This window comes from Bos mutus, chromosome 5 (assembly GCF_027580195.1).
Source record: "Bos mutus isolate GX-2022 chromosome 5, NWIPB_WYAK_1.1, whole genome shotgun sequence".
In the NCBI taxonomy this organism is placed as follows: Eukaryota; Metazoa; Chordata; class Mammalia; order Artiodactyla; family Bovidae; genus Bos; species Bos mutus.
The window spans coordinates 35,645,288-35,658,845 of record NC_091621.1 but is presented as its reverse complement, the minus strand read 5'-3'; positions in this window follow the sequence as shown (position 1 = coordinate 35,658,845).

Here is a 13,558-nt window from a genome sequence, read left to right as displayed (position 1 = left end):
TGCTGAAGCTGAAGCTCCAATACTTTGGCCTACTGATGCGAAAAACTGACTCTTTAGAAAAGACCCTGATGCTTGAAAAGACTGAAGACAGGAGGAGAAGGGGACGACAGGATGAGATGGTTAGATGGCATCACCGACTCAATGGACATGAGTCTGACCAGGCTCCAGGAGTTGGTGATGGAAATGGAGGCATGATGTGCTGCAGTCTATGGGGTCACAGAGAGTCAGACATGACTGAGCGATTGAACTGAACTGAACTGATCCTGTGTCTTCTTAGTATTGGGCACAACAAATCCAGCCCTCGTGCACCTTTGCCATTCTCTTTCTCTCCCTCTTTCTCCTTTACTTTTCCTCCCAATGATTTGGGTTTTCAGTCCTTGTTAAAGTGCATTTTCATATTCCTGTTGGCCATTTGTGTTCTTTGGGAAAGTGTCTATTCAGTTCCACTGTCCAGTTTTTAATCTGATTGTTTGTGTTTTGGCTATTGAGTTGCATGAGGTGCTGATATATTTTGGATAGTAAACCCATATCAGAAAACAGATTTGTAAACATTTCTCTAGGTTGATTTTACATTGTTTGATGGTTTCCCTTGCTGTGAAAATCTTTTGCTTTTTAGTTTGAATGGTCCCTCTTGTTTCTTTTCAGTTTTGTTGTTTTTGCTTTTGGTGCCAAATTAAGAAAAATCATTTTCAACACTGATGACTGATTTTATTTGATAAAAATAGACAAATGGGAATATATCAATATTTTAAAATGTGTGTTTATCAAATGACACAATCAACAGATTGAAAGGCAACCTATGGAATGATAGAAAATACTTGTAAGTCCTATGTAAGACAAGGACTTCCCTTATAGATCAGTTGGTAAAGTCTGCCTGTGGCACAGGAGTCCAGCTGCAATGCAGGAGATCAAGATTCGATTCTTGGGTTGGGAAGATCCCCTGGAAAAGGAAATGGCAACCCACTCCAGTGTTCTTGCCTGGGAAATCCCATGGACAGTGGAGCCTGACAGGTTACATTCCATGGGGTCACAAGAGTCAGACATGACTTAGTGACTAAATCACCAGCATGTAAGAGAAGGGGTAAATATTTAGAATATATGAAGAATAATTACAATCATATGGAGTTATCAGTTCAGTTCAGTTTCTCAGTTGTGTCTGACTCTTTGCGACCCCGTGAATCGCAGCACGCCAGGCCTCCCTGTCCATCACCAACTCTCGGAGTTAACCCAGACTCATGTCCATCGAGTCAGTGATGCCATCCAGCCATCTCATCCTCTGTCGTCCTCTTCTCCTGCTGCCTCCAATCCCTCCCAGCATCAGAGTTTTTTCCAATGAGTCAACTCTTCACATGAGGTGGCCAAAGTACTGGAGTTTCAGCTTCAGCATCATTCCCTCCAAAGAACTCCCAGGGCTGATCTCCTTCAGAATGGACTGGTTGGATCTCCTTGCAGTCCACGGGACTCTCAAGAGTCTTCTCCAACACCACAGCTCAAAAGCATCAATTCTTCGGCACTCAGCCTTCTTCACAGTCCAACTCTCACATTCATAGATGACCACAGGAAAAACCATAGCCTTGACTAGACGGACTTTTGTTGGCAAAGTAATGTCTCTGCTTTTGAATATGCTGTCTAGGATGGTCATAACTTTCCTTCCAAGGAGTGTCTTTTAATTTCATGGCTGCAATCACCATCTGCAGTAATTTTGGAGCCCCAAAAAACAATCCACTGTTTCCCCATCTATTTCCCATGAAGTGATGGGACCGGGTGCCATGATCTTCGTTTTCTGAATGTTGAGCTTTAAGCCAACTTTTCCACTCTCCTCTTTCACTTTCATCAAGAGGCTCTTCACTCTCTGCCATAAGGGTGGTGTCATTTGCATATCTGAGGTGATTGATATTTCTCCTGGCAATCTTGATTCCAGCTTGTGTTTCTTCCAGCCCAGCGTTTCTCATGATGTATTCTGCATAGAACTTAAATAAGCAGGGTGACAATATACAGCCTTGACGTACTCCTTTTCCTATTTGGAACCAGTCTGTTGTTCCATGTCCACTTCTAACTGTTGCTTCCTGACATGCATACAGGTTTCTCAAGAGGCAGGTCAGGTGGTCTGGTATTTCTATCTCTTTCAGAATTTTCCACAGTTTATTGTGATCCACACAGTCAAAGGCTTTGGCATAGTCAATAAAGCAGAAATAGATGTTTTTCTGGAACTCTCTTGCTTTTTCCATCATCCAGCGGATGTTGGCAATTTGATCTCTGGTTCCTCTGCCTTTTCTAAAACCAGCTTGAACATCAGGAAGTTCACGGTTCACGTATTGCTGAAGCCTGGCTTGGAGAATTTTGAGCATTACTTTACTAGCATGTGAGATGAGTGCAATTGTGTGGTAGTTTGAGCATTCTTTGGCATTGCCTTTCTTTGGGATTGGAATGAAAACTGACATTTTCCAGTCCTGTGGCCACTGCTGAGTTTTCCAAATTTGCTGGCATATTGAGTGCAGAACTTTCACAGAATCATCTTTCAGGATTTGAAATAGCTCAACTGGAATTCTATCACCTCCACTAGCTTTGTTCGTAGTGATGCTTTCTAAGGCCCACTTGACTTCACATTCCAGGATGTCTGGTTCTAGGTCAGTGATCACACCATCGTGATTATCTGGGTCGTGAAGATCTTTTTTGTACAGTTCTTCTGTGTATTCTTGCCACCTCTTCTTAATATCTTCTGCTTCTGTTAGGTCCATACCATTTCTGTCCTTTATTGAGCCCATCTTTGCATGAAATGTCCCCTTGGTATCTCTAATTTTCTTGAAGAGATCTCTAGTCTTTCCCATTCTGTTGTTTTCCTCTATTTCTTTGCATTAATCACTGAAGAAGGCTTTCTTATCTCTTCTTGCTATTCTTTGGAACACTGCATTCAGATGCTTATATCTTTCCTTTTCTCCTTTGCTTTTCACTTCTCTTCTTTCACAGCTATTTTTAAGGCCTCCCCAAACAGCCATTTTGCTTTTTCGCATTTCTTTTCCATGGGGATGGTCTTGATCCCTGCCTCCTATACAGTGTCACGAACCTCATTCCATAGTTCATCAGGCACTCTATCTATCAGATCTAGTCCCTTAAATCTATTTCTCAATTCCACTGTATAATCATAAAGGATTTGATTTAGGTCATACCTGAATGGTTTTTCCCTACTTTCTTCAAATTAGGTCGGAATTTGGCAATAGGAGTTCATGATCTGAGCCTCAGTCAGCTCCCGGTCTTGTTTTGGTTGACTGTATAGAGCTTCTCCATCTTTGGCTGCAAAGAATATAATAAATCTGATTTTGGTGTTGACCATCTGGTGATGTCCATGTGTAGAGTCTTCTCTTGTGTTGTTGGAAGAGGGTGTTTGCTATGATCAGTGCCTTTTCTTGGCAAAACTCTATTAGTCTTTGCCCCGCTTCATTCCGTATTCCAAGGCCAAATTTGCCTGTTACTCCAGGTGTTTCTTGACTTCCTACTTTTGCATTCCAGTCCCCTATAATGAAAAGGACATCTTTTTTGGGTGTTAGTTCTAAAAGGTCTTGTAGGTCTTCATAGAACCGTTCAACTTCAGCTTCTTCAGTGTTACTGGTTGGGGCATAGACTTGGATTACTGTGATATTGAATGGTTTGCCTTGGAAATGAACAGAGATCATTCTGTCATTTTTGAGATTGCATCCAAGTACCGCATTTCAGACTCTTTTGTTGACCATGATGGCTACTCCGTTTCTTCTGAGGGATTCCTGCCTGCGGTAGTAGATACAATGGTCATCTGAGTTAAATTCATCCATTCCAGTCCATTTCAGTTCACTGATTCCTAGAATGTCGACATTCACTCTTGCCATCTCTTGTTTGACTGCCTTGATTCATGGACCTGACATTCCAGGTTCCTGTACAATATTGCTCTTTACAGCATCGGACCTTGCTTCTATCACCAGTCACATCCACAGTTGGGTATTGTTTTTGCTTTGGCTCCATCCCTTCATTCTTTCTGGAGTTATTTCTCCACTGATCTTCAGTAGCGTATTGGACACCTACTGACCTGGGGAGTTCCTCTTTCAGTATCCTATCATTTTGCCTTTTCATACTGTTTATGGGGTTCTCAAGGCAAGAATACTGAAGTGATTTGCCATTCCCTTCTCCAGTAGACTACCTTCTGTCAGACCTCTCCACCATGACCCGCCTGTCTTGGTTTGCCCCATAGGCATGTCTTAGTTTCATTGAGTTAGACAAGGCTGTGGTCCTCGTGTGATTAGATTGACTAGTTTTCTGTGAGTATGGTTTCAGTGTGTTTGCCCTCTGATGCCCTCTTGCAACACCTACCGTCTTACTTGGGTTTCTCTTACCTTGGGCATGGGGTATCTCTTCACGGCTGCTCCAGCAAAGTGCAGCCATTGCTCCTTACCTTGGACGAGGGGTATCTCCTCACCGCCGCCCTTCCTGACCTTCAACGTGGGATAGCTCCTCTAGGCCCTCCTGCGCCTGCACGGCCACTGCTCCTTGGACGTGGGGTTGGTCCTCCCAGCCGCCGCCCCTGACCTCGTTAACGGGGTATCTCCTCTCGGCCGCTGCCCCTGACCTCAGACGTGGTGTAGCTCCTCCCAGCCGTCACCCCTGACCCTGGACTTGGGTAGCTCTTCTCGGCGGTTCCTGCGCCATAGCAGCCTGTTCTCTCGGCTGCTGCCCTGACCTCGGACGTGAGGTAGCTCCTCTTGGCCGCACTTAGTGGAGTTATAGCTCTTCTATATTTTTCAGTTGAATGATTTGCCAAATCAGATTTTAAGTTATTTGTAAAAATATTCTAAGAATATAGTGTACCCATATGTACAGATGTGTCTGATAATTTGTTATGTACGGGGGTATTATGAAAATGAGACCTTTTTTATTTGATCTGTTTTTCTCAAATAAGAAAAACTAGTAATATTTTACATCAAGCTTATAAAGTTTGAATTATTCTTTGTGAATGCAACTAATTTTTATAAATAAATGCCAAGTTTTATGAGATTCCCTAGTAGCTCAGTATTACACAATCCACCTGAAATGCAGAAGACAGGGAAACTCAGGTTTGATCCCTCAGTCAGAAAGTTCCCCTGGGGAAGGAAATGGCAATCCACTCTAGTAATCTTGCCTGGAAAATTCCATGGACATGGTGGGCTACAGTCCGTGGTGTCATAAAGAGTCGGACACGACTGAGTGACTAAACAACAATAAAAGTCATAGCTCTTTCTTCAAGCTCCTGGTTTGTAGACCCAAACTAAGACTCCCCTCTCATACTTAATTGCCATAAAAATATGTATATATATATATAGGAATTTAGATTTTTATGTCCTGTGACCATACAACTTTTAAGTAAAAATAGTTTAAGTTTTCATTATGAATATAAAACTGATAAAGTACATACATTTTGATAATGAATGGTAAATACAAAAATAAACTTTTATTGGTAATGTATCTCTTAATGAGATGGAAATTTTGCTAGCTCTACTAATTAGTTTGTTTATCCATAGATGATTATCCATGCTAAGTGTATTTCCTGAAACAATATACTAAATAGATTCAGGATGGATGAGAATTATATTTTCCCTTATAAAGAGGAAAATGGCTATCATGAAAGGGGCTATGGGCAAGAAAAAACTTGCCTTTTTATGAAAGGCACTTTCTCAAGTAAAGTCTTGGGACATTGTGGAGTCCTTTTATAACCAATTATTTAAAAAATATCTATGAAGATTACAGTGATGCCGCTATGAGCCAAGGAGTGACAGCAGACATCAGCATAGGTAATGCATACAGAGCTATAAGCTTAGCTCAAGCCTCAGGCTTTCTGCTAGACTGAGCTTGTTGCCTGCAGAATGCTAACTTGAAGGTATCTGGACACAACCAAGAGAACTGGAGAGTATTTCAGAGAACCTAGATTTTCTTCAAGGTATACCAGAGGCTTTGAAATTGTGAATGAACTAAATTAATTTAGAGGCTATGCCATAGATTGAGTGACATTAATTCATTTTTGTAATCTTTAAACTGATTTTCTACAGGTAATACCCTAATTGAGAAATTTGGCTCCAAAGTAAAATTTTCTAAATACTCTAACCCTCTGACAGTTTTATCAGTATCTTTTTTTAGTTTTAAAAATTCAGAGAAGGAAGAAATGAATAATTACTCTTAACCTATGACCCAGAACTAATAGCTGTTAACATTCTGGCTTTTAGGGATGTATTTTTGGTCTTTTCCCTTTGTGTATTCTTTAGTTTTAGTTTTCCATGGCTGCTGTAACAAATCAGCAGAAACTGGGTGACTTAAAACAACAGAAATTTATTCTATCTTAGTTCTCAAGAACCTATGTCTGAAATATGTTCCACCAGGCCAAAAACACAAGATAGTTTCAGGTCTGTGCTCCCTTTGGATGTTCTTGGAGACAATCCATTCCTTGTCTCTTCTATTTTCTGGTGGCAGCTGCTATTGCTTGGCTTGTGGCTATGTCTCTCCAGTCTTCAAAGTCAGCATCTTCAAATCTCTGTTCTATCTTCTTATTGCCTTCATCTCTGTGTCAAATCTCTTCTACCTCTCTGTCATAAACATGCTTTTCTTTTTTTAAATAAAATGGTCTAGCCACTTAAAACTTAATTAATTAATTTTACTTATGGTTGTGCTGGGTCACTGCTGCCTGCCGGCTTTCTCTGCTTGCGGAGAGTGAGGGCTTCTCTCCAGCTGTGGTGTGTGGGCTTCTAACTGCAATGGCTTCTTCTGCTGAGGAGCATGCTCTCTAGGCACAAGGCTTCAGTAGTTGCAGCATGCGGGCTCAGTAGTTGTGGCACACGGGCTTAGTTGTTCTGTGGCTGTGGAATCTTCCCAGACCAGGGATTGAACCTGTGTCCCCTGAATTGGCAGGTGGATTCCTATCTACTGTACTGTCAGGAAAGTTCCTATAAACGTACTTATGATTGCACTTAGAACTCTTCCAGATAATCCAAAATAATCTCTTCATCCCAAAATTTTTAGTTAATTCACACTTTCATAATCTTTTCATATAAGAGAATATTTATAGGTTTGGGGATTAAAATCTGATATCTTTGATTGGGGGGCATGTTCAGCCTATGACCCATATGAGTATATAGACCATTTAAGTTAAAATTTAGGATGTTGCTGATAAAGTTAAAATCCCATGTGGTGTTTGCTCCCAATTCCAACCCTTTCTACATTCCCTTAGAAGTCAACCATGTTTAGCTTGTTATCCTTTTAAGAACCTTTTACCTTTCCATACATATACATCCATAGGAAATGTAGGACTTTTTTGTGGGTAAGTCCCAAAATGTTAAAAAGCTATTCTGGTCATTTTTGCAACTTGGCTTATTTTTACTCAAAATTTGGGGGGATGAAGTTGCATTGACATAATTTTAAAAAACACTATTTTGTTAAATTACAGCATTTCATCTTTAATATGTACCGCATTTTATCTATCCTATTATTTATGGATGTTTAACTTATTTCTAATTTTTGCTGCTATATACAATATCCTCATACAGACATCCTTCAGTATGGACATGTACTACTGAAAATGTATGAAAGAAGGGCTTTCCCTACAACCTGACATACATACTTCATGTTCTCAGATATCTTACATTTTTTCAGATTATTAATCAAGACATATACATTACTGAGGTAAAATTAGTTTTATTTTCCATTTTGTTTGCCAGTTTTCAGATGCTGCATATTAACTCTGCCACATTTTCTCCATTTGTTTCTTCTGTCATGTAGCAGTTTATTTTATGTGCGTAAGTCTGTTTATTTTGTCTATTCTATATAGTGAGATAAATTTTATATTAAGTCATTCTATACGTTAAGTGCCTTCTTCAGAGCACTTGTTTACACTTAAATTGCTCACTTGTTCAAAACCTCTTTCCTGCCATTATAATAGAAATTCTATTGATTTGTTCACGTTTGCATCTCAGCACATAGAATAAAATCTGGCACATAGTAGATGCTCAGTATACTGTTATTGAATACATTTGTTTGACTGGTCAGCTAATACAGTCATTTTCAGTGATATTTTCTCTGATATATTATTATCTTTGTATGTGTGTTTATCTCTAGATATATAAATGTAGTAAGTCTTCTACTTATGAATGAGTTCTATTCTGAGAATGTATTTGTAAATCCAATTTGTTCATAAGCCCAACAAGTTAGCCTAGGTACTCAACTAACACAATCAGCTAATGGTACCATAATAGGTTTATAATACATTACACACACATAATATGTACATAAAATCACAAAAAATAAAGAAAACATTTTTAATCTTGTGGTACAGTTACTTGAAAAGTATAGTAGTACAGTACAGCAGCATGGCACGCAAGGGTGGCATGCATGTTCACATCTTTTAAAGTTCACAACTTGAAGGTTTGTATGTAGGGGACTTACTATAGTTAAAATATCTGGCCTTAAACTAGAGCTGAGAACTGCTTCATAACGTTGGGAGGCTTTCATATTTTTGTATATCTTGTGAGCAGAGACACTGATTGGCCTTTGTTTAATACGATTGGCCTTTGTTTAATTTTGAAGGATGCTTTTACACCAGAGGTGGCCCATGGATCAATTTGGCTCGCCATCTGTTGTTGTAAATAAAGTTTTATTATAACTCAGCACATCAATTTACTTACATATTGTCTATTTCTGCTTTCATACTACAATAACAACAGTAGAGTAATTGCAACAGAGACCAGATGGTCTGCAAAGCCTAACATATTTACTACCTGTTTTCTTTACAAAAAAAAATTGCTGACAAATAGCCTTGGAGATAGAAATAGTATCTCCCTCAAAACAAAGGCAGGTTTCTTTGTTGTCAATATAAAAATATGTTATTCTTTGGTAGAAGGTCAGACAGGCTTACTGCCCATTATGAAAGATTTCAATTCCCTAAGCTCAGGATTTCAGTCCTGTAATGTAACCTACCACATGTGCAGATATCACTGGCTCTCTGTACATCACCCTATGTGGATGGGGCTCAGGGACACAGGAAAAATGCTGATATATAGCCCACTGTTATTGCTGTGACCAGCAAACTTTGCCTTTTACTCCAGAGACTCCTGTCTTCCACAAGCATACATGAAACTCTGACAGACTGATTTATTAGCTTCAAGTAGGGTAAAATCTTGGGCGTTTCATACTTCTTGACTGTAATATCTATCAGAGTTTTATTTTTAAGATTTAAAACTCATATATCTATTGACTGCCAAAAAATTCTCTATTAACCTATAACAAGTTACCTCTAATATCATAATTGTGATATTAACAGCTTCTATTAAAACGCATTTAGAAATTTCTGTGTTGGATCTCCTCTGCCACATAGTCTTGACAGTTTTTTATATCAGTGTCACAAAGTTAAGGACATATCAGGCTAAATCTTCTTTAACAATGTGGAGGGTAATTGTAATTTGTGATTTTTTTTTTTGGACTTAGATATATTTTTAATCTGACCTTCCTAAAAAGACAAAAAGTTTACTACATTCTCAGTTCAGTTCAGTTCAATTGCTCAATCCTGTCCGACTCTTTGCAACCCCATGGACTGCAGCACGCCAGGGCTTCCCATCCAGCACCAACCCCTGGAGCTTACTCAAACTCATGTCCATGGCGTTGGTAATGCCATCCAACCATCTCATCCTCTGTCATCTCCTTCTCCTCCTGCCTTCAGTCTTTCCCAGCATCAGGGTCTTTTCCAATGAGTTGGTTCTTCACATCAGGTGGCCTAAGTATTGGAGTTTCAGCTTCAGCATCAGACCTTTCAATGAATATTCAAGGCTGATTTCTTTTAGGATGGACTGGTTGGATCTCCTTGCATTTCCAAGGGACTCTCAAGAGTATTCTCCAACTCCACAGTTCAAAAGCATCAATTCTTCAAAAGCATCAACTCAGCTTTCTTTATAGTCGAACTCTCACATCCATACATGACTACTGGAAAAACCATAGCTTTGACTAGACAGACCTTTGTTGGTAAAGTCATGTCTCTGCTATTTAATATACTGCCTAGGTTGGTCATAGTTTTTCTTCCAAGGAGCAAGTGTCTTTTAATTTCATGGCTGCAGTCACCACCTGCAGATTTTGAAGCCACCCCTCAAATTAAGTCTCTCACTGTTTCCATTGTTTCCCAATCTATTTGCCATGAAGAAGTGGGACCAGATGCCATGATCTTAGTTTTCTGAATGTTGGGTTTTAAGCCAACTTTCTCATTCTCCTCTTTCACTTTCATGAAGAGACTCTTTAGTTCTTCTTCGCTTTCTGTCAAAAGCGTAGTGTCATCTGCATATCTGAGGTTATTTGTACTTCTCCCAACAATCCTGATTCCAGCTTGAACTTCATCCAGCCTAGCATTTTGCATGATGTATTCTGCATATAAGTTAAATAAGCAGGGTGACAATATACAGCCTTAACATACTCCTTTCCTAATTTGGAACCAGTCTGTTCCATGTCCAGTTCTAACGGTTGCTTCTTGACCTGCATACAGATTTCTCAGGAGGCAGGTCAGGTGGTCTGGTGTTCCTATATCTTTCAGAAATTTCCACAGTTTATTGTGATCCACCCAGTCAAAGACTTTGGCATAGTCAATAAAGCAGAAGTAGATGTTTTTTCTGGAACTCTCTTGCTTTTTCGATAATTCAACAGATGTTGGCAATGTGATCTCTGGTTCCTCTGCCTTTTCTAAATCTAGCTTGAACATCTGCAAGTTCACTGTTCACATACTGTTGAAGCTTGGTTTGGAGAATTTTGAGTATTACTTTGCTAGTGTGTGAGATGAATGCAGTTGTGCAGTAGTTTGAACATTCTTTTGCATTGCCATTTTTTGGGATTGGAATGAAAACTGATCTTTTCCAGTCCTGTGGCCACTGCTGAATTTTCCAGATTTGCTGGCATATTGAGTGCAGCACTTTCACAGTATCATCTTTTAGGAATTGAAATAGCTCAACTGGAATTCCATCACCTCCACTAGCTTTGTTTGTAGTGATGCTTCCTAAGGCCCACTTGACTTCACATTCCAGGGTGTCTGGCTCTAGGTGAGTGATTACACCATCGTGGTTATCTGGCTCATGAAGATCTTTTTTGTATAGTTCTTCTGTGTATTCTTGCCACCACTTCTTAATATCTTCTGCTTCTGTTAGGTCCATACCATTTCTGTCCTTTATCGAGCCCATCTTTGCATGAAATGTTCCCTCGGTACCTCTAATTTTCTTGAAGAGATCTCTGATGCTGCTGCTGCTGCTAAGTCACTTCAGTCGTATCCGACTCTGTGCGACCCCATTAACGGCAGCCCACTAGGCTCCCCATCCCTGGGATTCTCCAGGCAAGAACACTGGAGTGGGTTGCCATTTCCTTCTCCAGTGCATGAAAGTGAAAAGTGAAAGTGAAGTCGCTCAGTCGTGTCCGACTCCTAGCGACCCCATGGACTGCAGCCTACCAGGCCCCTCCACCCATGGGATTTTCCAGGCAAGAGTACTGGAGTGGGGTGCCATTGCCTTCTCCGGAAGAGATCTCTAGTCTTTCCCCTTCTATTGTTTTCCTCTATTTCTTTGCATTGAGCACTGAGGAAGGCTTTCTTATTTCTCCTTGCTATTCTTTGGAACTCTGCTTTCAAATGGGTATATCTTTCATTTTCTCCTTTGCCTTTAGATTCTCTTCTTTTCTCAGCTATTTGTAAGGCCTCATCAGACAACCATTTTGCTTTCGTTTTTCTTGGGGATGTTCTTGATCACTGCCTCCTGTGCAATGTCATGAACCTCTGTTCATAGTTCTTTAGGCATTCTGTCTATCAGATCTAATGCCTTGAATCTGTTTGTCACTTCCACTGTATAATCGTAAGGGATTTGATTTAGGTCATACCCGAATGGTTTAATGGTCTTCAATTAAAATCTGAATTTGGCAATAAGGAGTTCATGATCTGAGCCACAGTCAGCTCCTGGTCTTATTTTTGCTGACTGTATAGAGCCTCTCCTTTTTTGACTGCAAAGAATATAATCAATCTGATTTTGGTATTGACCATCTGGTGATGTCCATGTGTAGAGTCTTCTCTTGTGTTGTTGGAAGAGAGTGTTTACTATGACCGCTGGCTTTTTATTTGGCCACATTTGCACTGTTCTAATATTGCATATTTACTTGATGTGGTGTCATTATTGATTTTCTTGGTTCTTAATTTCATTTTTAAAAATTTTATTTTATTTTTAAACTTTACAATATTGTATTAGTTTTGCCAAATATCGAAATGAATCCACCACAGGTATACCTGTGTTCCGCATCCTGAACCCTCCTCCCTCCTCCCTCCCCATACCCTCCCTCTGGGTCGTCCCAGTGCACCAGCCCCAAGCATCCAGTATCGTGCATCAAACCTGGACTGGTGACTCATTTCATACATGATATTATACATGTTTCAATGCCATTGTCCCAAATCTCCCCACCCTTTCCCTCTCCCACAGAGTCCATAAGACTGATCTATTTTCTTAAACTCTGTCATCATATCCAAATCTCATAGATGTTCTTCTTTATAATCCACCAGGTCAGCTTTTCTCTCTCCCTGAGACATCTGCAAATTTGTTGTATATTTTCAAGATTTGAAGAGAGATATTTCTTATCTATTGGGAGAAAATCACTATTTTTGGTAAATCATTAGTTTTTTAATGTACTCAAGTAATTAACCTAAAATTTCACAGTAGAAGAACACGATCATTTCCCACAATAAGTATGACAGTATTCATAGCTTGAAGAGCAGAAATAAGCATGGAAGAGATCCTTTGGCTTCAGGTAAAAGCATGTTCCACCTGAAGAAATAAGAAGATAAAGAAAAACCACAATAATTTTTAACATTGGACTTGTTGGATATAAGATATAAAAGTAAGTTTTATATTATCTAAACACAATCTGATTTTTATAAAAAGGCTATAAGAAACTTCTTTACACACACATTTTTCATTAATCTAGCCTTATAGTTTTTATCCTTTTACAATAGTTGAAATGATCTCTCATAGTCAAAGCAAAGTTGTCAGTATGTTTTTGGAAAGATAATGGGTCACAGATGATGACATGAATCCTCATGAACTTTTTTTCTTATAAAAAGAGTTCATGACCCTTCAAGATAAGCGATTTTACCATGGAAATAAGGGATAGTGAAGGAGATCCTATTTCAAAAGTAAATTTTCATCTACTTTAACATTTGAATGGAATTATGTTTTTCTATAATAGATTTTTTTTAAGCCAGAACCTAACATGATTACAGATGTTTAAATTAATGTGAAGAATGTGTTCCAAACAGGAAAGATGTTTGAAGGGGACACAATTATCCTTATCTCTTTTAGCAATATAAAAAATGGTTACAAGAAATATGTTTCTTTTTTTTTTTTTTTTTTTTTTGGATTGTGCCCTTGAGCTAACCAGTCATTGTATTTTTTTTATTGCCTAAGAAATTATTTAGATTAATAATCAGTGAGAAGAAACGATTGCTAGAGACTTTAAAATAAAATAGGTAATTATACTTTGCTAGTAAGTGTTGCTCTATTGGTCAACTTAT